At 44.1% G+C, this 27693-nt stretch overlaps 2 long non-coding RNA genes across 2 annotated transcripts; both read left to right on the forward strand.

The window, feature by feature from the left end:
* Positions 1–10252: 10252 nt before the first annotated feature.
* Positions 10253–12260, forward strand: LOC124698865. Its single transcript, XR_007001149.1, has 3 exons — positions 10253–11272; positions 11870–11972; positions 12074–12260. It is a non-coding gene; the product is annotated as an uncharacterized LOC124698865 (long non-coding RNA).
* Positions 12261–15887: 3627 nt separating this feature from the next.
* On the forward strand, positions 15888–17405 carry LOC124698866. Its single transcript, XR_007001150.1, has 4 exons — positions 15888–16046; positions 16784–16876; positions 16964–17088; positions 17362–17405. It is a non-coding gene; the product is annotated as an uncharacterized LOC124698866 (long non-coding RNA).
* The last annotated feature ends 10288 nt before the right edge of the window (positions 17406–27693 follow it).

Raw genomic sequence — 27693 nt, forward strand, 5'->3', positions numbered from 1 at the left:
AACTGAAGATGCATTCATCCGATTCTTGTAATTTTTTTTTCATAATTAGTTTCATGGTATTTTTGTAATACGCCTAGATGCTCATCTTGAAACTACACAACTTGTGTACTTATAGTGTGCAACTATATTTGTGCTACATGATAATATTACAGGATGTAATCTCGGGCATGCAGTGATGCGGAATCGGACTCGATGGGAGGTCATTGTTGGAAATATGAACAATTATTTCATATGATTAATCCATTAAAACAGTAGTTAGATAAAACATTATTAAAATAATAAATACTTATTGAAACTAGTCATGCAATCTAATAGAGAACACACAAATAGCAAGTCTAAACAGATTGGTAGAATTAGTGTTTGAAGCATCGTCTCAACTAGATGATATAAGATCACATAGGATGCAGAGGAGGAACCATTCGCGTTGGTGGTAGCAGCCATGTCGCCGAAGATGTCGTCGATGTTGGGGAAGAGTCATCGGTGTCCCTGTTGCAGAAGATGCCAGTAGCACCGCATGAACGCTTCCCAAAAATCTTATGGTCCTTCTCTCGTATAGCATCGCATGTTGAAAGACGGGGCGGGGGCAAACTAAATAGTCAGGTTAGATGACGAAATGAGAAGCTGGGAGGTGAACCACCCGGACAGGCTCATTCACGAAGCACTACACGTGTATTGTGAAGAGGCGGTCGGCGGAGGAGGAACATGGATAAGTGTCATATTCTTATGATCATACAAATGGTAGAAGACCTCCCTTATAAAGAGGTTTCAACTCTCAATAAACCAGCAATATGAGAGTAGACTTCGGTTCACCTCTTATCATGGATGAATTGGCTAAATGAGGTTATTACGTAAAAGATTAGTAGGGCTGGCCCAGTAATTCCAACATTCATCAAGGCATGCTCGGGACAAATCTAATGCTGGGATGTTGCTGATGCAATCTATGCTGGTTGTGTTGATATAGCAAGAGAAATTTGAAAGTTTGAATTTATACATTGTCGAAGAAGAGCAAATGATACGGCACGCCAAAGAGCTAAAATTTACTTTTTTTAGTAAGAATCAATATAATTGGGCTGATGAACATCGTACCTTCCTTTTGTGGGATTTCACTAACGGTGTAATTGTGGTTTAATATCAATAAAACTAGACATTATGACCTTTCCTAAATAAAATGTGCTCCTGCTTTTGTGCTACTGGATACGATATGATTTTTTTCTTCCAAATTCATATTTTTCAAATGGATCTTCAGTTTTGTTATTAGGTGCAAAACATCGAAACCATTATCTCAAGATGTTTCTCAAAAAAAATCTCAAGGGTTACATGGACTTTATATTTGCTTGCTTTCTTCTGGTGTTTGTTTTGAATTGTATCATGTATTAATCAGGCCAACTATCAATTTTGCACAGGAGCTCCATGGAGCTCTTTCTGAAAATTTCGAAAATAATCAATTTTAAAGCTTTAAAAAATACAAGAATGTAGTCAATTCTACCGATGTGATTTTTAAAATATGAACTACCTTATATTCTATCTTCAGTAAAATAACAAAAATGCAGACCTGGGAGCAAGGACGGTGCAACTCTCAAATCTTCTAAAATTTGTCTAATTTATCTTTTTTGATGAGCCTAAAAGACAAGGTATTTAACATTAAAATTTGCACAATCATAGTGTACATAGTTGACTACAACCTGGTATTTTTTTTAGAAATAATTAAAACTTTGAAGTCAAGTTTTCAGAAAGAAAGAAAAAAGAGGACTCCATAGCTAGGCTGCCCAAGCCATTTTCCGGATGGTCATGGTGCTTCTTTCAGAAGTCATGTAGTTCCTCCTTTACTAGATTAAGAAGGCATAGCAGGGTGAGAGTTTCCAAAAGGAATACAACATGCCTCCTCTGGGTCGTCGTTTCCGCTGGACACGCGCCTTTGACGTGTCGACCATTCTCCTTCGCAGAAGCTAGTGATCTGGGTGAATAAGCATCAGATGTGATTCAGGGATGAGTATTGTACGGCAAGGTCCAACTTCTCTGTAGGTGATTTGAGCGGAAAATGTTGTCAGTTCAGTATACTATCAGAGAAACCACCAAAATCAAATAATTATGCCGTATGGCATGCATGGATGCAAGCGGAAGTATAATTATAGTCAACGTAGTGTGACTGCCCACTTGAACTTTGTGTATCGTTGACCTTAGATGTGGTTGTGCTTCCTCCTTTCCATTTTCTCAAGACACACCCAGATATATCATTTGCATTATGAGAAGGCATCAAAATGATGTGAACCATACAGCTTGAACCAAACCAAAATAGGAAAACAGGAAGCAAAGCAAACTAAACTACAATGGAGAAATGCTTCAAAAGACAGCGGATGGAGATCGCCTGCACTGTAGCTGGCAGTGGTGGCCTGCTGGGCTTCTGCTACATCATCCATGGCTTCAAGCGCTGCAATTCCGTTCCCACCTGGTAACCTTCTCGTGCCATGTACAGATTTAAGTTTACTGTTCTGCCTTTTTTTGACGGAAAGCAGCAGAGTTGCTTCGATTACTCAAGGGAAAAGACCGAAACAAATGCCAGGAGAGATACAGAGTCAAGTACAGGGAGAAAATTACGGACGCCCAAGTTTAAAGGGGGATACAGGTAACGGGAGACATACAACAATACAAGGGCCAGCGTTAGCTTTGAAATGCGGCCATCCCTTCTTCACAAGATTAGCCGCAGTGAGACATTTGTTGTGCATAAGGGGTCAAGCATGCAACCTGCATTTGGGAATACCTTTTGTTTTCCAAATTTGTTGTGCAGAGGGGACCAACAAACTGAGGTAAGTAGGCAGAAGCAGCAGTGTACACGCCACCACTAGTCCATTTCCAAGACGCACTGTTCTGCTCCTCATCAAACTGGATAAGGGCGAACTTGTCTAGCAGGTCCCATGGCTCGATGTAATCCCTACAGGTTTGGGATGTCAAGGGCCCCCAGATGCTTCGGCAAGCAAACAGTCATCCAGTTAACAAGGCATTTACCTCCAGAAACCTTGTCGTCACCAGCCCAAAGAAAGGCATGTCTCAGTGTTTGTCGAGCTGCTTGTGCAGCCACTTCGGATGAAAAATGGCCATCAGCTGATAAGCGGGGAGCGCCGAGAGAACTGCCTTTACCAGAATTAGTGTACCAGCCATAGAGATACATTTGGCCTTCCATCCAGCTAGCTTTTCATGAATTTGTCAAGCAGATGCTAGAACTCTGCCCTTCTAAGCCTCTTATCAGAAAGAGGGAGGCCCAAGTACTGACAAGGGAACTGAGAGATCTTGCAGAGGTGGTAGCAGCAGCGAATGTCAAGTCAGTCAAGTTCAATATTATGGCACCCGATAGGCAGAATGTTGCTCTTCGACATGTTGGTGTAAATACTTGTGGCATCACCAAGCAGCTGCAATATGGCTACGGTAGCTTGCAGAACATGGAGGTTAGGTCTGAGAAAAATCACTACAGCTTCGGTAGAGTGAAGTTCTGAGCCTGAGAATTTGATTGCCAATCTTGGGTATGATTCAGTCCTCTTGGGCTTCGTCTATCATTCTGCCCAAACAATCCATCACCAAGGCAAACAGAATCAGGGAGAGGGGGGTATCCTCGCCGTAGAGCACATCTGTGCAAAATATGATCAGATAGCTCGACGTTGACAATCACCTTAGTGGAGCTGGTCCCCAAAAGAGCAAGAACCCAGCTATCTACTGTTCTGCCTGAGATGTTTGGGGATGTGACAAATACATTCCCATATGAACCAGCTGTCCCAAGGGTGCGGAGGTTTGATGTAGTCTTTATTATCTGTGATCGTAATTTAATTTTACATGAAACTTTGCTTAGGATGTATATTATTAGGTAAGGTGCTCTTCAGATTTAAATGCATGTTCAAGCAAGTAGTAGCAGTTTCAGACCATACTCTTAGTTAGCAAAGTATAAAACTGTAACTTTTTTCTTAGGAGAAACAGTGGGAAGAAATCCCACTGCAAATTTTATATAAATTAGAAATATTTATAGATGATGCAAAAAATAGACATATTTATAGATGATGCAAAAAAATAGACATATTTATAGATGATGCAAAAAAAAAAACTGATTTGTTTTATTGCAGTTGACTTAGCCAATCACTAAAATGTTTGGGATGCTTAATCCAAGCTCTATGAGTTCACGAAAATAAATTCCCTTCCACATCTGAGAAGGAGTCTCCTCATCTCTGAAAATGCAAACTATAATTGGCCTGAGTCATTGGTATGGGTCAGCAGGAGGATGGAGATGGAGCTGGAGCACTCCCCAGGCTCTGGAGCCATGGCAGCAGGAGAATAGGAACTGAGAGCATGGAGCAAACCTGCATTTGTGTCTGTAGTGATGCATTTCTCAGTCAAAGCTCTAAAACTGGAACATATATACAAGATCAACTCTTGTTATTTGTAAGGGCACTAAGATCTCGATCTTGTTATTTGCAAGGGCATTAAGGTCAAATTTATAAGCATTTTCTTAGTTGAGTATACATTTGTGGCATGTAATTATCATAGAAGATTTTTTTCTGTGAATTATGTCACCACAGACTAATCCGCTGCCTTCAACAAAGAGATCAGAAAAGTTAGTCGTTGTTTGGTCCAACCAGTTAAGGCAATAATGAAGGTTTTCATACACGGTCTTATGATGGATCTGCCAATAACTAATCTACTCATTAATATTACAAAATTGACTGGTGTCCTTCCTAGAGAGCCACCTAGCCCTATCAAAAAGATATAGCATTGCAATATGAATATGCTAATATGTCAACTCACACGATGTGTTGTTTTCCATGGACTTGCCCCTCGGTAGACAGACCTTATTGCTGTTTTGTATGTACTATGAAAACAATAGCTAATGATGTAATTAAAAATATTACGATGTATTGTGTAACGTTCCTACCGTGCCTCTGAAATTTTTTGTTATGAAAAGACAATGGAGCATTGAATGATCCATTTGTTCAACACTTTCCTTGTATATTGTCAGTCTCATGAGTTGAGAAACAACGACATCACCTACGTTAAGATCATATTGTATCATAAATCCATTGTTTCCACCGTTGAGTCCTGTCATGTTAGCTAGGTGATTTGTATCATAAATGTGCCCTTACTCATTTTCTAATGGAACTGCATCATCATTATTTGGAAGATGTTGATCTGCAAAAGCTACTAGAAGACCCTAAGAGGAAGAGTCAATACAACAGCCAAAAAATAAACTATATTAATTGGCGACACATGCTTCTCTGCTCCTCGGTCTAAAACTAAATACTGTGTTTCCTTATGTAGATATCAGCTGCCTTGTAATATAGTATTCTAAATTTCTAATACAAAAAACCAAACTGAATGTTGCTCATAAGAAAACAATTGACAGATTTATAACATGGGATAAACATTCAGACAACTTAGAAACAAGCCAAAACAACCTAACAAGGTGGGATTTCATCATAAGCTTGACAAAGCTTGGATCTTATCTTGGCAATATCCCATTCAACTCCATAGCTCTCTCCCAATTTGTTTGAAGATTTAGGTGCATAAGTCAGCCACAGTTGCACTTGAATCTTCAAACAAATGTCACTGCTTGGGATAGAGCGGCTTAGATAAATGGAACTGCCAATGAATGTCCAAGCTTCATCAAGCTCATGCTGAAATCTCATGTTACGGGATTTTGACTGGTAAGTTTTGTTTAATATTTGTCCCATGCTTATAATCCGGTTATTTTTCCTTATTACAACTTCCAATTTACCTTTTCTATTACCTGGCTAGACTACAAGGCAGTTGATATCTAACAAGACGAAAACACAAAATTGTGTTGATGTGTGAAATTCATATTTGGACGGGGGCAGATAGGTGTCCCAACGTTTAGTTTATCTCTTTATTCCCACTTCATTTGACTTTTGTATTCCTCTCTTACGGCCTCCAAATTAGCTTTTGCAAAAGCAATCTTCCAAATCATGAGCATATAATTGCATTAGAACATGAGGAAATGCACATATATGATACGAATTATACCTAGCTACCAAGATACTCAATTGTGGATGGAATATATTTGCGGCCAAACATGACCTCAACATCATCGTTTTCAAAATGCAGGACCCACAAAATTGAAGGCGGATAAAACATGATCTTAATGTCGAAAAGATGATAGCATTGCAATATATTTTGTGGTCCCGCATGTTGGATATGATAATACTGTCAACTCGCATGATATGTTTTCCATGGACACGCCCCTCAGGAGACCGAGCTTATTTCTGTTTTGTATGTACTATGAAAACAATAGCTAATCATGTAATTAAAAATATCACGGTGTAATGTGTAACGTTCCTACCGTGCCTCTGAAAAATATTGTTATGAAAAGACAATGGAGCATTGGATGATCCATTTGTGCAGCACTCGCCTTATAGTAGTATGTTGTCAGTCTCATGAGTTGACAAACCACGACATCGCCTACATTAAATCATATTGAATCCATTATTCCACCGTTGAGTCCCGTCATGTTAGCTACGTAGTTTGTATCATAGATGTGCCTTTGCTCATCTTCTAATGCAACTGTAACATCATGATTTGGCAGATGATGATCTGCAAAAGCTAATAGATGAACCTACGAGGAATACACAAAATTCAAATACAACAGCCAAAAAATAAACTAGATTAATTGGCGACACATGCTTCTCTGCTCCTCGGTCTAAAAATAAATTTCATAAATCAATACATGCTCTAAATTGTATTGATGTCGGAAATTTAGATTCAGATGGGGAGCAGAGAAGTGTGTCCCAACTATTAGTTTATCTCTTTGCTCCTGCTTCATTCAACTTTTGTGTTCCTCTCTTACGGCCTCCAAATTAGCATTTGCAGAAAGCATCTTCCAAACCATGATGATACAATTGTATTAGAACATTAGGAAATGCACATCTATGATACAAATTACCTATCTAACAACAGGCATTCAATTGTGGATGGAATATATTTGCGGCAAAACATGACCTTAACATTGGCGATGTCATCTTGTTTCAACACGCAGGACCCATTAAATTTAAGGCGAGTGCTCAACACAAATGTTAAACTAATGCTCCATCATCCCATAATATTATTTAATTTCGAATGCATGGCAGAAACACTACCCATTCCTTTGTAATATTGCTAGTGATAGTATTAACAATTGTTTTCAAATATGCATACTTTTAGAGAATAATTTTGGTACACTCTATCTTAAGTTTGGACACATCTATGGAAACAACACAATATATGAGTTGAGAGTAATATTGTGTTTGTTCTACAATGTGGGCGAGGGCGTAGGCAAAAGGTCTCGCGAATTTGCTCCCCTCAGCCGAGGCTAGTTCCTAAGGGCATGACATCGCAATCACAGTGTGGTACTTCTTAGGTATTGTACCTAACTCTCTTCCTCTATTTATGCATCGAGACCTAAAGCTTTTGCATTTTCTAGAATGAGAATTGTGACTTAAATAGAGCTTTGAATAAACAAAAATGTCTTAAGCGAACAATTTAAATTTATTTAGTGTAAGGCCTTACCTTGGGCTTAAGAGTTCATCCTTGTTACTTGGCTCAAAATCATCATTACCATCTTTGTCTCTCGCATCACAGTCATCATCCATGTCAATCTTCATATCGCTACAGCCACTGCTGTCAAGCAACACCAACTTCTGCTCCTTCTTTTCCTCTCAAATAAAGCAACCAACCAAAGCAGAAGAATGAATTCAGCGTTTGTTTATATATGCGGATGAAGATAACAAGTAGTATCAGTTATGGAAGCTCTGGATCAGCCAATACATCCGGTGGACTAAAATTTAATTTAATTTCCTCGAACACAATTTAAATGTTTATGTATTGTATTATAGAAAAACAAAACCAAGAAGTGCAACTTAATTAAATCTGAAGATGCAAAATTATAAGAAACTCTAGAAAAAATTGCTAATTAGAAGTAGAGATAAGGATAAGAAAGCCGGGTCTGAGATGCCTTTTTAAGTCAGACAACTCATGAAATATATGTGCACATATTAAATAGAAAAAAAGAAGTAATGAGGTTAATATTGAAATATAAGGCAGATGACTCGTGAAATATTAGTGGATTGCCGGGTCTGAGATGCACATTGCTAACGTAGTACGATATTGAATTTCTGTTTATATTCAGATAACATTAATCACTATCATAAGTTAGGAGAACATATTCTAACTGCAGGCATGAAACAATCAAACTCAATGTAAAGTAGGAACCTAGACTTTTTTTGCAACTGTAAATGAAAGATATACAAGGTTCAACGATACAGTCAAATTAGATACTAACTGCAAAAATTCAATGCTGGATTACACGCACCGGATCTCGTATCCTAGGTGACGGAGTTCCTCCTCGTCGACGTTTCGTGCGGGGCGAGAGCGCGGGTGGCGGCAGGTCCAGCGAGACTACCAGCTGCAGATGTCGCGCACGATGGCGGCGTTTCGAGGCCGCCGCAGTCCATATTGGTGTGGGTGGTTTTACAGCGTGTTGCGGCCAGCCGGCCATGGCTGGCTGCGGACGGCAGTCCGTGCGATTGCGGGGAGAACAGAGGGGTAGGCTAGGACGATTGCGGAGAGACGGGCGGCGCGGTCCCCTTTTGTAGGTAGGTCGTGCAGGATCAGAGGTAGGAGATCGTGCGGGATCAGAGGCGAGCGGAATTTAGGGAGCTAGCTGTTTTCTCGTGATACGCCCAGGATTAGCGAGATTTGGGTGATTAACGGCGGATATTTCGCGATATTATCTGTTTAGCATTTCATTGGAGAAATATTGAACGTAATCCTTCTGATTGCTCCACGTCACTATGTACGTGGATCACGGGCAAAAAATGATTTTGTCACACCATATTTTCTAGTAACAAATTTGGAGCTGATCTAATAGTGACCGGTTACGGATTCAAATACGGAGTATGAAAATACAAGACCATATATTTTGAACCGAAATCCCTCCCTGGTCGTTCGACCCGCGAGCAGCTACTCCGCCCGAAGCGCTCGCGGAATCAATTTCCTTTCCTTTTTATCGTTTTCTGCTACCTTACACATTAAATTATGTTAATTAATTATAGCAGTAAATCTCGCGCATTTAATTTGCGATTCGTTGTCGCGCATTAAATTACTAGTTATTTGTGACAGTAAATATTGCGCATTTAATTCGTTGGAGCAAGTTCATTCTTTTTTTGGTGAGTATAAGTAATTTCGCGCATTTAATTGACGCATTTAATTCCGTCCGGTCAATTCCCCTCTTTTTGGGCAATGTCATGTTTTGTGCTATTTAGTTTCCACTTTTTAGCAAGGTTTAAAATAGCACGCTATTTCTCCGCTAATAGCGCACTACAGCATATCTGGAGGGTCCACGAAATTTTGGTAATTTTGCTCGCTGTGGCGGTATTTGCGAATAGCATGTTATATCGCGCTAAAACTTCATAGCGTTAGCGCTATTTTTTCGGGCAAGTTTCTTTCACTTTTTTGTGGTGATGAAGTGCAATATGTTGGTTCCACTTCTAAATCAAAAGATAATATCGCAAATGCTAATAATTTTTAATAAATAATTTATACTATGTTGTTCCCCCTTGACATGTTGATGTTATCCTTCTAAAATATTTGTGATCTATTTTTAGGTGTGGTTATGTATGTATGTATGATTCAGTCAGTTTTGAACTATATATCCATTCGTTGTAGTAAATTATTTATTTTTAGGCTATATTTAGTATTATTTTGAAAACGCTATTTGAAATATATCATGCTATTAGCACGATATCTCTACTATATCTCTATCTCTATCTCTATCTCTACTATATAAAAAGGAAGAACTGGTTCTGTTTCCTCCGGTCGAAAGTTTCGTCCTACATATTTTTATCTGACCATTTTGCCCTCCCACCGCACCATCAAACAATGCATTAGACAATCACGCAATAGAACCGCACCATAACATGGAAAATAAATTCATCAGGCAACATCACCGCAATATACCCCCCTTAATATTTCCAAATCAACGGCAGGAGCATTAAAAACGTCATGCCAGATAAGGAATTAAATAGGGAGTATTAATCGCGAAATCACAACAATCAAGAAATGACCAAAATTAGAAAATCGTCACAATCAATCAGGAATAACAATTAGTAATGCATGGAAAGCATACGGGAAACACCAATCACCAAAATATCTTTCGTCCCCCGCAATATCAACCCATGCCACGCCCACAACATTTCCCCCGTCCACACAGCCGGACCTCGCGGCCTCCATCGCAGAGACGCAGAGCACCACAGATGGGTCCTCCACTGCCGCAGTGAAGGACGTTGGGCCTCCCCTCCCTACGGCGCCCTCTTTTCTCCTAGCAGCGGCGCCAGTCGCTCGACGGATCGGATGCACCGATGCACACGGTGTAGAAGGAGGCAAGAGAAGACGGTGGAAGGAGGACCGCCCCACGCCTCGCGATCTCTCTTCACCGGCAACACTATGGTACCTGATCCTAGCGGATGACAATGGCAACCGCCACACATCTGCCCCTCGAGCATCGTCAACACAAACGAATTGATTCCTCAAGTTATCTTCTAAAATGATCAGCGATGAGGTAAGATAGCACAAGTCAAGATCTCGGGACAATTACCAATACGTAGGTCTTATGATGTTCTCTTCCTTATTCTAATGAGTTAATTCTGATCATGCAATAAAAATGGTGGATAGGTCTGATCTTGTGATCTTCGATCAACTGGTGTGAATTTGTTCAGTTCGTATAATTAATCTGCCAAAAAGGAATATTAAGGCATTGTGATGTTTTCGTCTTCGTATGTGCGGTAAAAATTTCTAATAGCTATTTGATTTTTCAGAATGAATTAGGTGGACTTGATATATATGCAGTACCCTCACTCTGGTTAGCCAACAGAATGAAGGTTCAACATTCATGGTCATGCTGCCTTGCTTTTGCTTGAAGATGAGAGGCATATTTATGGTCACACGGGTCATCCCTCCATTGTTTGGCATGCCTTCAAGAAGTTGGTGCAGAGCGCCCGTTGGCCTGTTCGGAATCGAAGTTATATATTTTCTGTATGCTTTCCTGAAAAAAAATGTTTCCTAGATGTTGTTCACATTGTAAAAAATTTGTATGTTTGCAGGAGGTGGACAGTGTGGAGAGGTGCGGCGAGATGAACATCGGGGAGAATGAGGGTGAGGTGGTGGTGTGGTGGTCATGTTCTCGGTCGTGGAAGTGGTGGCGCTTGCCATGGCTGTGTACCATAAGTGGCTGACGCTGCTGATTTAGGTGACTCCTAAGTGCCCAGTTTAAGTGATAATTTGTTTCGCCAATTTGTTATTCCGTTGTCAAATGCTGCTCCACTCAAGATTTGTGATGTGGAAAACTCTCATGATGACCTCCACTCAAAATTATTCATCCTAACTTTTTTTTCCCTCTAATGCTGATTGTTGGTAAATTGTGTTTTTGTCACGTTTTTTGGGTCCCAAATTAGTTTGTGATAATGATGGACTAGAAAACTATATTGACCTTAACTTTTTCTGAAGGTGAGCTAATAGACTTATTGTTTGGTGGAAAATGATGCAACCTAAACATTTAGCTCATACAAACTTCAACGTTATGTACTTTCTTAAGTTCGGATAGCCTGACTGGATAGCCCCAAATACCTAAGTGGATGATGATTATTCCTCACAAGTTCAGTTTTTAATAAGGATTCAGAATCCATATTTGCGCAATGTAAATTAAAATATGGTTGGCTGTTGCCTAACCGTTGCTTAGATATTTCTTATATATTTTACTATCATGTCCCTTGCACATCTATTTTTGGAAAGAAACAAATTAACTATTCTATTTCTCTCTGATGATTGGCTTTGGTTGCGACAACAGTTTGGTCCACGCCGGAGCCTGCTGTGGCATGCAAAGGAACCGTTGTGTTTGAGGTCATCTGCTCAAGGTCCTATGACCATATAGGGTCCAATGCAGATATAAGGTCTTCTATATCTACAAAGAAGCACACATTTCTTTTTCTATTTTTGGCGTCAAATTTCTTTGTGAACTAAATTGTTTTTGTTCTTCTGAAAATGTGTTCAGTAAGTGAAGGAGTAGACATGGAGAAGCAGTGTGGTCTTCTTCAGAACAACATTAACTTGCACTGTCTGCAGATAGTTTTATGGATTGATCTCTTTGTATATTATGTGACGGGTTGTGTAGTAGAGACAAGATATACCTTATTTGTATAATAAAACATTGTTCTTTACCTCTTGCAATGTGATATTGTTTGTACAGTAAAAAAATCCTTGTAAAGGTGTGCTAACCAAAATAAAATTAGATCACTTTTATAGCATTATATACTTATCTAGCTGCCTTGAGAGGATTAATTGGCGTGTAAGAGCATTTATTAGGTAAATTGGTGATGTGGAAGCTAAGACTGTAACCATCTATTTTCTTGGCACCATATTATTTCATGATTAATTAAGTATGGGCATAGCTGGAGTGCTCATGTCCTTGCAAAAACTCTAAATCCAAATCACATTTGTGTTGTCCAATTGTCATGTATATTGTTATAAAATTTGTCATTTAGTATGACACATTCGACTAAAATGTGCAGATATATTTTATTAGAGGGTAGTACTTTCTTGTACTACTTTCACATTTCTATGGACAATGTTTTTATTTGTTAAGCATATACTCTCCCTTCCGATGACTAATAATGAAGGGAATACTCGTTTTGTGGGGTTATCTTATCTGGATTAAGATTGTTGCAATTTTTAGAATCAATTTAGGATCAACAAATATTTTTATTATGGATGCGCGCTTACACAATGAAGGTGTTGCTGATTGTCTTCCGCAAAAATGTATAACATGGAGTGAAGTCGATAGACTGCACTCTCAAGAAGGTGACACATGATAGAGTGAAAGGGTTAAAAAAAGGACAAAAAAGAACGCATGTTGTTGATCTTTCGAGGGTTAGGAAGAGAGAAAATTGCGGGTGTATAGTGTTTAATATTCTGTATGTGAATATTCAAAAACTATAAGTAACCTTAGGACCCAATAAAATAAAATCGTCCTTCTCCATGTCTTGTTATTCTAATTCAGACTAAGAAAGATGGATGAAATGAACAACAAAATTTGGTAAATGAACTGAACCTTGAGGATGCGACACCATCTTATCACCTTCATGTCCACTCCATAAGCGAGGTCGTCCGGACCGGAGCGTGCGAGCATGCACCTACATTGGTGTCACTGACCGAATTCGACAGAAGTATGCCCCGGAAGAGCATTTCCATTGTTCAGACGCTGACTTTCTTCACCGCTTTACGCTTTTTCAGAATTCTCTGCAGAAATATCGTCCTGATGATCAGTTCGCAACATCTACCTATCCGCAAGATAATTGATTTCACAAAGTGTCACGCTTAAGAACCTTCATGGCGAAGGCGATTGCGACACCGACGATGAAGTCTACCAGGGTGCAGCCGTCCCACGGTGAATGGTCAATCCGCTCGTAAACCCCGCCGCATCGTCCACCAGTATCATCACCTACAACAGTTTATATGGTGGCTCTTGTAAACATTCACAGGACTGGTGGCTTCTTCGTTTTAGAAGAAGGAAAGTATGTGTACGTATGGGGAGGGTCATGGCCAGTACCACAATGCTGAGCCCTATGAAGGCATCAAGAGCTGCCACCAGGGATGGAGCTAGGAATGAAGCATAGGGGGGGGGGGGGCAATCTTAGTATGAGGAGGGCAGAACTAGCTAAAATCATACAAACTAGATGATCCGTTGCGCTATCGCGCAAAGGCAAAATCAAATCAGAATTTAACCCATAATCTTTAGCATATTTTAGTATTAAGAATTACTCCATAATTTAACTGCTTTAGTATCTTATAGATATGCCATTTAATTAGGTGCTACAGCAAGATGTGATAATTTAGTACGATTTTACACTTTTTTTAACTTTTATGTTTTTGCATAAGCTTCAACACAAAATCATGGTTATTGTACTAAAAGAGGTAACATCCTAAAAGAAGCATAAAAGAATAGTTACTAATTCCAAGAAAAATGTTTCTACTTATTGTGAGTATAAGACAGTGAAAAGTTCGGTTCAAGATTTTGAGCGCCTTAACCGATACCACAGGAAACAGGAACTGTTACAAATGTTTCCCGTGCGTAAATAATTTCCACCACTATTTTCAGCTAATACCGTTCATCCCATCCCGATTTGCGCTAACAGTCCAGTCTCTTCCTCTTGACCTATGTCCCTACCCCTCCTTGATGTGCTACACCTCCCTCCATGCCCTCCACCCCATCTAATCCTCCGCTACGCCATCCACACCATCAGCCACAGCTATCCGACCATCCGCTGCTCGCCACAAGATTTACCTAACACTTGATAAAGGACAAAACATATTAAATATTTCAGAATCCTAAGACAATATATTGTCATTTCAAAATCCTAACACAATACATTTAGAGAAATAGTAGGAAGTCTTAAAAAATGTATTTCAGAAATACCAATAATGCAATCTGCTAGAAAGCCATCAATACCAGTAGAAAACAAAATATAAACTTTGCCAATTAAGGTAAGGTAACTTTATGATGTTAACATCATAAAAATGCAATTTCACTTCTCGTGAACCTAAATTAAATGTCCATTTGAATATTACTACATCAGGTTTAACTTGCCATAAGTAAATAATTACAAAGATAATAAGAAAATAAAGGTATCACATATACGAAAGACCTCTAAACCAACTATGGAAATTCCTTGCATTTGTCTCCTTTTCTTTAGACATAAAACACGGTGCAGGTTGTTGTCGGCCAAGATACCAGTCATATGACTCGCTAAAGTGCTAATGACAAAATAAATACCTGGTGGCATAACAACTTTATGTTTTTTATAGGGAGTATATGAGACTAATAAAATTTTCCAAATTTGTTCTTATAGAATAACAACCAAATGTGAATTGAAACCATGCAGTGAAACTTACTGGAATCACTGAAACCTAGTGCAAAAATAAGAACTGAATAGTAGAACCCATAAGGAATCAAGTTTAGAGACATCTATCATTATATTCAAGACTAATTTCAGTCGAGGAGCACACAGTTCCTTTAGCACTAATTGAAGCTTTGCATCCCATTTGAGGTAACTGATTCATTTAGGAAATTAACACTTCGAACATGAAAAGGGAAAAAAAGGAACGTATCAGAATACACAATTCCTTAAACACCGATCGAAGCGCATCCAAATTTAGATAACCAGGTTATTTTCTTTATAGAGAACTATATTTGTCAGCAATTTAGATAGGAGGCACTATCAGTAATAGAATTGCCATACAAAAGAAAGGATACTAAGCTGAGACACAAGTCAGTCCGAAGCATGGTTGGAGGATGTACCTAGCACAATATTTAATCCATAGAACAGAGGTCGCTGGATAATTTAACAAAGTCAGAAGTACGAAACTGGCAACATACTCAAGTAACTGCTAGGAAGAATTGAAGAAACTTCGGAAAATAAAGAGAACATTACAGGAAACAAATCTCTACCAATAACAGTGAAGACAAAAACAAAGTGTCTGAATGGAATTTGACCATAACGATGTTCTCAGAAAAGAACAGAGATTGCTCGTATTAGTCTTCTCAATTATCTCATTCGAATTTCAAACTTAAAGTAGGGGGGCACTTGTATGAGATCTGGGCATAACGTGCGATCGAAGGATCGAGTATTCTGGACCATTTGATGTGAAATCTGTGGCACAGATCGGGCTTTTAGATCTGGTGGAACATTTTTTGCATCAAACACCCCGTTCTACTCCATATTTCGGTTATGTATCCTTCCACCCCCACGCGCTCTGTTCAGCCCTAGTTCCCAAATCCACCTCCAGTCCAGGCGAAGCCGACGGCGATAGTGGCGTTCCGTCGTTCCCCATCCTGTGCCGGCGTGTACCGACGGAGACAACGACATTCCTTCCTTCTTCCCCTCTCTCGTGCGGCGGCAATGGAGGCCTAGCGACGGTGGCTGCAGCTCGTCAAGCGAGCTTGGGACGGCGCCACAAAATCGCCCACGGTTCGTTGTGCTTTTTCCTGAAATCTATTGAGTTCCTTATCTAATTTGGGCCCTGCTACTAATATCTTACATTCTCCGACAAGGATTCAAAAGGAAAGTACACAGTTTTGCGTTCTGTCGTTTTCACTCACAGTAGTAAGTACTACCTCTGTTCGGTTTTAACTGACGCATGGACACATCACAAATGAAGTAGCAGTGGTTCTAGTTAAGGTCAATTAAATACAAATGGAGGGAGTAATATTTGTAACTATTTTGATACCAGTTCTGATAATGAAATGAAGAGAAAACTTTGCTGCATTAAATTATGCTCTTTGGTATGAGAAATATTCAGATATGCCTATGTTCTTCTATTTTTCTTCACTTCTAGGTTTCTGTAGAAGAACATGTTAATTCACCTAAATTACCATGCAATAATTAGGACGCGAAGTGTATACACCGATGGCAGGAATCTTCTTTTATGGCACCATGTATTTCTTCCTAGTTTTCCACCATGTAGTGAAATCAACTTATTTTTTTATCTGATTTTGATGCTTTATGGTATGTAATACGGTCAGTTAAGTGGTTCAGTAACCTTCTCTAATATGAATGCATTACCTTTAGACATGATCCGGTTCTTGGCATGTGTCTTGTTTTGTACTCACGATAGGTAAAGAGAAAAAGAATTCATTGGATTTTACTAAAGAGAAAAAGAATTCATTGGATTTTACTGTCCTGTTACTGATATGAAACTAATACAGAATTGTTCTTCTAAATGGAGGGGACCAGTGCAACCTCACCATCACCAATCCTTGCATGCCCGGCCAATCCGCGTACCGTACCAACTATCTCAGGTAAGTTTTGGTGTCAATAGTGCCAATATTTCTGGTTCTTCATGATAATCATGTGTGCTTCAGCTCAGTCTTTTATTTATTTTGCAGACTCAGTCAATAGCTTGGGAATGACAGAATTAAGTGATGCCAACTCTTTTTCAGAGATTAATTCTAGGATGCTTCCTCTTAGTGAATTCTCTACACCCAAGAAGAGACAATGCTTTTCGCAAGATGTAAGTGTACTGCTGATTGTATGCTTTTTTTGCACAATTCAAATCTACACTTTATAGTGGTCACTGGCTTTCGAGTGTTTACGTTTGGCATGAGCACATGAGATCTCATAACTATATTTTCTCAAACTGAAGAAACAAGTGCTATTACCCGAAAACCACGATGAATGTAAATCTCTAGAATCATTTGGCATGTTTGATACAGAGAGCTTACATGCATATGTGTGCTCGATCTTCGTAACTATGAAAGCTGTGTTGACCTATTCATCTTTCCAGGGCTCATTGCATAAACCAGTGTGCGACGAGGCAATAAAACCAATGGTAGGCATGAGATTTGATGACATTGCTTCTGTAGAGGCATTTTACAAGAACTATGCACACCACGTGGGATTTGGTGTCCATCTTGGGTCACAAAGGATGGTGAACAATGTAATTCACTGGAAGCGTTTCTTATGCGCAAGGGAGGGATACCGTTCCACAAAAGATACTCATACTGTTGACTACTTGGATAAAAATGCTTCAAATAAAAGGCGCAAGGTCAAAATAACAAGGTGTGGATGTGATGCTCATATTTACATCAATCGGGATAGTGAAGGCAAATATAACATAGCTTCAATGGTTGAGCACCACAATCATGAACTAGTGTCCCCTAGAAAGCAACACCTGATTAGATCAAACAGGAAAGTAAGTGAGAGAGCCAAATTAACACTATTTGATTGCCACAAAGCTAGCATTGGACCAGCCCAAGCATATAGGTTACTTCATGTTGGTGCAGGGGCGTTTGACGGTGTGGGATGCACGAAGAAAGACTTGCAGAATTACTATTCAGAGTTCAAAAATAAAATCAAGAATTGCGATGCTCAAATGCTAGTGGACCTGTCGTTGCCTAATCGACGGTACCCCGGAGGAGGTATCCTCACGAGGGGGAGAAGAAGTAGGGGCCATAGGGCGGAGTGCACACGGGACGGTGGTACGCGATTTACCCAGCTTCGGAACACCTGCACGATGACGGGGCCTACTGCTGCTTGTCTGGAATTATCTGGGCGCTTTCGCGTTGTTACAATGAGTTGTGGTTGTCCCTCTAGGGCTCCCGGGATCCGGCTTATAAAGGCGCACGGATCTAGGGTTTACATGGAGAGTCCTAGCCGGATTACAGACAGCCTAGCTACGGTACAATATCTTGCCGTGCACGTCACGGATCCACCTTCCATATACGTCGTACTGGATCCGGGTTCCTCTTGGGCCTCCATGGATCCGGGTTACTCCTAACGTTGGTACGAATCCGGCTTACTGATCCTGGGCCGGACTTCTTCCTTCATGATCAACAGCAACTGGGCCGCCCGATGGGCCACATGCCTCATCACCGTCTGTGGGCCACCCGGGCTTGCCGGATCTAGGCACTGTCGATGGTACACCCATGAAGTATACCCACAACAGTAGCCCCCAGAGTTCTCCGAGTTTCGCCTGCAGTTTCCGCCATGCTTGCACCTTTGGTTTCCGGCATCGTTGGTAACGCGGAGAAACTTGAAGAGCTCGAACTTCGCATTTTCTTCTTTTTCCAAAATGCTCCCATCCTGCGGGACTTCATCCATCGACGTTCCAAAGAACATTTCCGGGTTACTCCCTGCTCGCGAATGAGAGACAACTTATCCTCACGCACTCACCCGGAATCTTAAAAGACTCAAACGGTTCCGCCAATTCTGGCGCCATTTTCGCGCGATTTGTGCGGTAACTTATCTCTAGCCATTTTTACTGTTAGGGTTTGGGACACGTGTCACGCATCCAACGGCGCGACGCTTGCGTTCCGACCACAGGATGCAGAGCACGAATCTCGTCCCTCAGCCTATAAATATCCGCCGTCGACCCCTTACCCCTCATTCACCCCCCTTCTCACCTCTCTGCCGAGCGCCGCCACGAGCTTCCTCTCCGCTGTGCCGGAATTTCACCGGAACAGTCGCCGGAGCATCACCGGAGCGAGCTCACCACCGCAGTGTTCTTCGTGTCCTTAACTCCGGCGAGCCACCGCGCGGAAAACTCGTCGCCGGCGACTCCGACCACCGCATACGCCATTACGGTAAGTCTTCGAGCTTAGCTTTCGCGCCGTAGTTGGTAGGGATGAATTTGGGGAAGATGACATTGGATCCGACTAAAGAGCGCTTTCCGCCAAAACCTTTTCTTCAGATGTCTTCAACGACTCCGCCTCCGACCTCGGATCCTATCATGGCGACGCCAATCTCCTCCGCCCCTCCACCCTTTGTTCCAGTCATGCTGGACCCTCCAAAGGATTCCGGCAAGGAGGCTGAGGGGACCTCTGCTCTCCCGGAGAAAGCCTCCGGGGCGGGTCAAACGGAGCACCAGGCGGAAGAGGCCGCCAAAAAGTCGAAAGCTCGCAAACGAGACTCCGAAGCTAAGGGAAAATGGTGGCCCTGCACCACCACCGAAATGGAGCTGAAGAACCTCGAGGCGGAGGGTTTCCTGCAACCCGGAAGCTGGAGGTCAGTTCCCAATGAACTAGCTCCAGCTCCGAGGGACGACGAGATGGTGCTGACGAAAGCACTGGTGGAGCGCGGTTTTTCATTTCCGCCTTCGGACTTTTTCCTGGAGATTCTGAAGACGTATGGGCTCCAACCCCACAACATATCTCCAAACAGCGTGCTTGCCATCAGCAACCACGTCACCCTCTGCGAAGGCCATCTCCGGGTAACCCCCGAGCTCTCTCTGTTCCAATATTTCTTTACTGTCAAGAAGGAGAAGATCCGCCAGACTTCCGAGTTGGCAACTTGCGGATCCATCACCTTCATACTCCGCCCGGGTCGCGTCTACCCCCCCACCGACCGCCACGAATCCGCGAGGTACTGGTCCGGGGGTTCTTCTACTTGAAGGACGTCTCTGACCCCGCGAGCGAAAAGAAGCTGCCGCCTTTCAAGAACTGCCCCGCCACCGAGATTCCGGCATGGTCGCACTGCCCCCACCTTTCTGAATCGCCCCAGCTCACACGCGCCGTCAGGCGGATCTATAAGCTGACGGAGGAGGGGCTTACGGGGAAGGACTTAACCCTTTCCTGGTTCACCAAGCGGATCCAGCCGCTCCAACACAGGGACCGCCTGATGTTTGAATACACGGGGCGCGACGACGCAATGCGCGCTACAAAAGATAATCTTTCTGCCGACGCCATCGACAAGAGGATCCGGCTCCTCATCAAAATCCCACGTGAACTTCACGTTCACGTGTGCAACAAAGACATTCATACGAATGGTTCCGGAACCGCGGTACGTCGTCCCGACTTTAATCTTTTATTTCTCTTCGCATCTAAACTTTTTTTGTCTAAGTGTTTAACTTTGCATTAGCTCGAGGCGCTTGAAGAAAGAGAACTCGGAATTCTCCTCCGGGTTCCTTCCACCGGCAACACGGATTCGGATGTCGCATCGGAGGCGGAAGCTCCTGAAGCCCCACGCCCTGCTAAGAGGAAGAAGCCGGCCCCTTCCAGCCCCCATGCGAAACGCCCCCGCGAAGTGCTTAGCACTGCGGCTACCCGGAAAGCGGAGGCGGAAAAGAAGCGCCTCTCGCTGATTAATACCAGCAACAAGGGGCAGCCTGCCATCCAGCATTTCTTCAAGCCTTCCGGGTAAGCGTCTACTTCCGAGATCCAAGTTCTGGTCTTACGCTTAAACTCTTACTTATGCTTTTATGTTATTTCTGAAGCTCCGGAAGCCAGCCCCCCAAGGCCCCAAGGGTCCCGAAGAAAAGAGCCAGGCCATCTCCGGCTTCCATTCCTATTACTCCTGAGGTTGAAGTTCTGCCCAAGGCTTCATCCACCTCCAAGCCGGATCCGAAGGATATCATCAACATTGATGACCTTCCTGAAGATCCCGCTCATCATGGCGACTCCGCCAAAGGGACCTCCTCACCCGTTCCTCCGCCAGATCAGCCAAGCTCCGCTTTCGCGGGGCCTACTGGAGAAGAACAGGAGCAAAAGGCTAAGCTCCTCCAAGTTACCAACGCGACCCGAGTCAACCTCCAACCAACTCCGTCCCTCCAAAAGCTTACCCTTGCACAACGTCACGCGGAAGTTTCCGCCATGTTGAACAAGGTGTGGGGAAAACCGGACGAGGAGGTGCATGAACTCGCCGACCTGGAGGACAGCCTGAAGGAGTTTTTCGCCAAGCACAAGGAAGTGCGGCAGGTAATACTAGCCCCCAAGCATTGGGTGATATAGTTCCGTGTAACATGTATTAGCCGATGCTTTTCCCAAAATGTACTGTTAGGCGGAAATTTGAAATTTTTATCCCAAGACTTTGAAATCTTCGCCAGCCCCCCAGATTTTAATATCCGACTAACTCTCTGCTGCTTCGCAGACCACGCGGAAACTGCACGAAGATCTTCGCGTGCATGTGCTGGAACAAATCGCGGAAATCGAGGGGCTGCGCCAGCATGCAGAAAATAGTAAAAAAGATATCCAGCTCCTTGAGACCCGCCTTCAAGGTACGAGATCCGGGTCTTCACTTGTTGTGCTGACATAGTTGTTCAGGATGCATAACATGTGCAACTTTCTGCCTTTAGAAGAAACTGCCAAGCACTCCTCGTTCGATGAGCTTTCCGCCAAGGTCAAGGTGCTTGAGGCGGAAAACGAGTCCCTCAAAGCCTTCATTCAAGAATCCTCTAGTAAGGAGATTGAGGCGAGGAAAGAGCTCTCCGAGAAGCATGCCCGTGACCTGGCGGAGCTGAATGACAAACTGGAGAAAAGCCAGGGCCGCGTGCTCTCCGTGATATCCAAGAACAGAGTTCTGGAAGCGGAGGCGGAGACTATTGACAAACTTATCTTCCGTAAGCGTTTTTCCGTGTCGTTTCTCCGACTATCTTGTATGCTTTCTCTCTAACGGAACTGAACCTCTTTCTTCCACAGCAAGCCTTGGCTTTGAGTGGTCAAAAGAGTCAAACCTGAAGAGGACGGAGGCATACGATGAAGCGCGGATTTCAATTGACGCGTTATTTGAAGCCTGTCGCGGAATCGCCACGGCTCGTCTCGAAGAAGGCCAAAACCACAGTCATCGATACGATGACCAAACTTATGCGACAGGTGCCGGATTTCATCAAGGATTGGCAAAAGTCTTCAGCACGCGGAGCCGCCTCCCTAGTCTTGGCCACCTGCAAGGCTCACTTCCCTTCGCTCAACCTGGCGGATGTTGCACGCGGAGCCCCCAAGGATTCCGACATGGGTGCCCTCCTCGCGGAAACCGAAGGCTATGAGCAGCTGTTTGTCAGGCGAGTGGATCACTCGTTCTGGTATAACAAGCACGATCTGCCCGAAGGATTTTCCGATGCAGAGGAGGAGGCAGGTGAGCCGGAGTATTATGGGGAAGGATCCGGGTCAAGCGGCGAGCATTCCGGAGGAAACTCTGGTGACGACTCCGAAGCCGGATCTGGTGACAGCGACGACGGCTCCACCTACCAGCAATCTGAAGAGGAGGACTCCGAGTAGAGTTCCTGTTTTAGACAATGAAACAAATTGCATCATTTTGGCCCCGGAGTGGGTTTGTAATAAGACTTTAAATTCTTAAGTAGCTAGGAACGAAACGATTATGCATGGGGCGGAAACACTTATCCTGCTATCCGTTAATATTATGTGCATGTTTCGTTTTGTGTCGGAAAGCAAGTGCTGACTTCGTTATTTTCCGGCTTGCTCGCTTGACCTTCCACGAGCCGGAAGACCTTAGCCGGAAACGCTCGCCAGCGGCGACGAAGCCCAATGGCAATCCGTCAATAACCGCGGAAACAAGCCCCCAAGCATAGGTGCCGGAAATCGCTACTAGGAATCCACGAGTTCGCAACAGACAATAACTTAATCAGAAAACTTAAGCTCACGTCCTAAAGGACGATTTTTGAAAATCACAACTTTTATACACGCCTAGGCGGAAAAATCCAGCTCTGCGGTTTTAGTCGGAAAACATACACGATCTAAAAATGAACAAGTAAAGGAGGTAAAAGACTCAAAGAGTGAACCATAAGCTTTATTTCATTGATCATGTATAACTATTACAGAGTTTGTAACTCGGAAAAATATGCTAAGTGTAGAAAGGACGTAGCTGTGCGATATTCCAAGGGCGATCCGTTTCATCGTAGATGTCATCCGGATCCTCACGCTTGCGTTTCCGGTGCCAGTTAGCAGGTCTATCCCTCAGCTCGCGGAAATCAACAAGGTAGTACGACCCGTTATGAAGTACTTTGCTAACGACGAAGGGTCCTTCCCATGGAGATTGCAGCTTATGGTCTTTCACCTGTCGAAGGCGGAGGACCAGGTCTCCTGCCATGAAGGAGCGTTTCCGAACTCGACGACTGTGATAACGTCGGAGCTTCTGCTGGTAGATGGCGGAGCGCTGGTCAGCTAAGTTCCGAGCTTCCTCGATCAGGTCCACAGATAGCTGTCTGGCCTCGTCAGCTGTTTCTTCATTGTAGGCGGAAACTCGCGGTGAATCGTGGATGATGTCGGAGGGAAGCACGGCTTCGGATCCGTATACCAGGAAAAATGGGGTAAACCCTGTTGATCTGTTAGGGGTAGTTCGTAAACTCCACAGAACAGCTTCCAACTCGTCAGCCCAAGCTCCAGCTTCTCGTCGCAGCGGTCCTTCAAGGCGTGGTTTAATTCCTGATAATATTAGGCCGTTAGCCCTTTCAACCTGACCATTGGATTGTGGGTGAGCCACAGATGCAAGGTCCAGCCGTATCCCCATTGTTTCACAATAATCCCTCAACTCTCCTTGGGCGAAGTTTGTGCCATTATCTGTGATTATGCTTGTGTGGGATGCCGAATCTCATCACGAGGCTGCGCAGACGAATTTTAGTGCCGTAGCACCATCGGCTTTTCTCACCGGCTTAGCCTCGATCCATTTGCTTGAACTTGTCAATAGCGACCAGGAGGTATTCAAAACCGCCAGGAGATGATCTTTTTAACTTACCAACCATATCGAGCCCCCAGACCGCAAATGGCCAGGTGATAGGTATGGTCTTCAGCTCTTGGGCTGGAGCGTTTGGTTGAGTAGCGTAGTACTGACAACCTCGGCAGGTCTTGACTATTTTGTCAGCATCTTCTTTAGCTGTAAGCCAATAGAACCCTAACCGAAAAGCTTTTGCAACGAGTGATCTGGGAGCGGCATGATGCCCGCAATCCCCTGCGTGGATCTCTCTGAGGATTTCAATGCCATCTTGATTGGAGACGCATTTGAGAAATACCCCTGCTGCACTTCGTTTGTAGAGCTGTCCATCAACTACTGTGTAGGTTCTTGCTCGTCTGACGATCTGTCTTGCGAGGACCTCGTCCTCAGGCAACTTCTGATCGATGAGGTAGTCCAGGAAAGGCTGTGTCCAAGCCGGAATGATAGCCATCACTTCCCTAGCCGGAGACACTTCCACCTCTGGGTTTTCCGGGTTAGCGCCCTTAACTGAGGGTATCCGGAGATGCTCCAGGAAAATGCAAGGCGGAATTTGCTTCCTGCCGGATCCGAGCTTGGATAGCATGTCTGCCGCTGTGTTATCGTCTCTCCTGACGTACTTGACTTCGTATCCGAGGAAGCACTTGGCGATCTCATCAACTTCGTCTCCGTAGGCCGCCATGACGGAGTTTACGGCGTTCCGGGTTCCGGCTACTTGTTGTGCCACCAGGTCGGAATCTCCACAGGCATATGATGTGCTTGATCCCAATTTCCTTAGCGATGCGCAGACCGTGTAGTAGAGCCTCATATTCTGCCATGTTGTTTGTAGCTTCGAAGTGGATCCGCAGAACGTACTCGCAGTTCTTCTCCGGTAGGGGACTTCGGGGTGACTCCGGCTCCTGAGCCTTGATGCTGCTTGGATCCATCGAAGTGCATGACCCATGTTTCTGGTTCCGGCTCCAGACTTGCATCCGGAGCTTCTGTCCAATCTGCAACGAAATCTGCCAAGACTTGGGATTTTACCGCGGTCCTTGGCTTGTAAGCGGTGTCGAAGGCGGATAATTCGATGCCCCATTTAGCCGTACGTCCTGTTGCGTCAGCGTTGTTGAGAATTGTCGACAGCGGAGCCTTGCTCACAACTATTGCTGGGTGCTCTTGGAAGTAGTGTCTCAGCTTCCGGCTGCCTAGGAACACTCCATAGGCTAGTTTCTGAAAGTGAGGGTATCTTTGCTTTGACTCCGTCAGCACCTCGCTAATGTAGTAGACGGGTCTTTGGACGTCATATTCATGACCTTCTTCCTTTCGCTCCACCACGATCACGAGGCTGATGACTTTGTTGGTAGCTGCCAGATAAAGGAGCATTGGCTCTGACTCTGCTGGAGCTGCCAAGATAGGTGGGGAGGTGAGTATTTCCTTCAACCCCCGAAGAGCTGCGTCGTCCTAGACAAATTTGTCTGTTTTCTTCAGCAGCTTGTACAGAGGTAGCGCCTTCTCGCCAAGACGGCTAACAAACCTACTGATTGCTGCGACGCAACCAGTTAGTCGTTGCACATCTTTGAGACAAGTTGGCCGTTTGATACACGGGATTGCCTTGATCTTTTCCGGGTTAACCTCAATGCCTCCGTGAGAGACTATGAAGCCAAGGAGTTTTCCGGCTGGCACGCCAAAGACGCACTTCAGCGGATTCAACATCATCTTGTACCTGCGGAGGTTGTCGAAGGTTTACGTGAGGTCGCTGATCAAGTCGGATCCTTTCCGGGTCATGACCGCGATGTCGTCGACGTATGCGTGCACGTTCCGGCCAATTTGGTCCTTCGAGCACCGCCGCATCGTACGTTGGTAGGTGGCACCTGCGTTTTCAAACCAAAAGGCATAGTAACATAGCAGTAAGTACCAAACGGGGTAATGAATGAAGTCGCCTTTTGGTCGGATTCCTTCATCCGGAGCTGATGATACCCGGAATACGCATCAAGAAAACACAGAAGTTCCGCCCCGCCGTCGAATCAATGACTTGGTCAATGCGCGGCAAGGGGAACGGATCCTTCGGGCAATGCTTGTTCAAGCCAGAGTAATCGATGCACATTCTTAGTATTTCAGTGTTCTTTTTGGGTACAAGGACGGGATTCGCGACCCAATCGGTGTGGATAACTTCTATTACAAAACCTGCTTCTAGTAACTTTGCTAGTTCCATTCCTATGGCGCGGCGCTTCTTATCTCCAAAGCGTCGCATAGCTTGCTTCACCGGTTTACCCCCGGATTTATGTTGAGGTAGTGCTCGGCGAGTTCCCTAGGTACTCCGGACATGTCAGAAGGTTGCCATGCGAAGATATCCATGTTAGCGCGGAGGAACTCGACGAGCGCGCTTTCCTATTTGGGGTCCATGTTGGCTCCGACTGAAACCTGCTTGGAAGAGTCGCCTAGGATGAGGTCGTGCTTCTTAGTTTCTATCGCGGCCTTGAAGGAGGTTTTCTGCTCGGAGATCTGCTTCTTGGTGGTCTGCATCTCAGTCGGATCCACCGCGGCTCTGTAGCCTTTTAGCTCTTCTCCGGATATCACAGACTCTGCGAAGGCGGCTTCGCCTAACTCGCACTCATGAGCCTTTTTGTAGTCTCCGGATATGGTAATCATACCTTTAGGACCCGGAATCTTGAGCTTGTTGTAGATGTAGCATGCTCTTGCGTGGAACTTGTGGTAGGTGGGCCTGCCGAAGATGACGTGGTAGGAGCTCTTGAAGGGCACAACTTCAAACGTGATCTTCTCTTCGCGGAAATTATGAACATCGCCAAAAGCCACGGGAAGTGTGATGCTGCCGAGGGAGTTCACCTTCTTACCCGGAACCACGCCATGAAACTCAGTGGTACTGTGTTTAAGCTGTTCCTTGGTGAGGTTCATCCGCTCTAGAGTCTCCAGGTACATGATGTTCAGGCTGGCTCCGCCATCCATGAGGCACTTGGAGAAGTCATACCCATCTATGCGGGGAATTACAACCAAGGCGTAGCATTCTTTTGGCACAATTGCGGGGTGATCCTTCCTATCAAATGTGCACGGGATTTCCGACCACCTGACGTACTGCGGCACAGCCGGAACTATAGCGTTCAGGATCCGGGTAGCTGACTTGGAGGCGCGTACTGTTGGGGTCCCGAGGAAAGTGTGGTAAGCCCCCACGCTCTTTTTGTCGAATGGGTTGGATTTACCTGCGGATCCTGCCTTGGGATCCGGCAAGTTATCATCCTCATCCATCGCCTCGGAACTATCTTCCTCTTTGTCTTTGTTCTTGCCCTTGCCACCTTTGCCGCGTGGGCGGTGCTTCCGGGCGCGCTTGTATCCTGCCTCCGGGTCATTCTTGAGATCATTGACCCACTTGCAGTTGCGGTTGGTATGAGTGGACTTCCCCGTAACCGGATCCAGATGGGCCAGGCAGGGCATGTCTCTGTACTCCTCGTAGGTTTGCGGAGCGCGGGATCCGCCAGCCGTGACCTCGGAGGTATGCTGCTGACCCCTGCCGGCTCCGCCTCCACGTCCGCGTCCTCTTCCGCCTCCTGAACCTCCGCGTTGAAACGCCATGGCGACCATCTCGGATCCGCCACTCTTCTGGTCATCAGGGTTCTTGCGCTTGTGGCTGCTGCTGCTACCGTTATCACGGTTCTTCTTTTGTTGATGCGGGGGGATTGCTGTAGCTGCG

This window comes from Lolium rigidum, chromosome 3 (assembly GCF_022539505.1).
Source record: "Lolium rigidum isolate FL_2022 chromosome 3, APGP_CSIRO_Lrig_0.1, whole genome shotgun sequence".
NCBI classification, from domain to species: Eukaryota; Viridiplantae; Streptophyta; class Magnoliopsida; order Poales; family Poaceae; genus Lolium; species Lolium rigidum.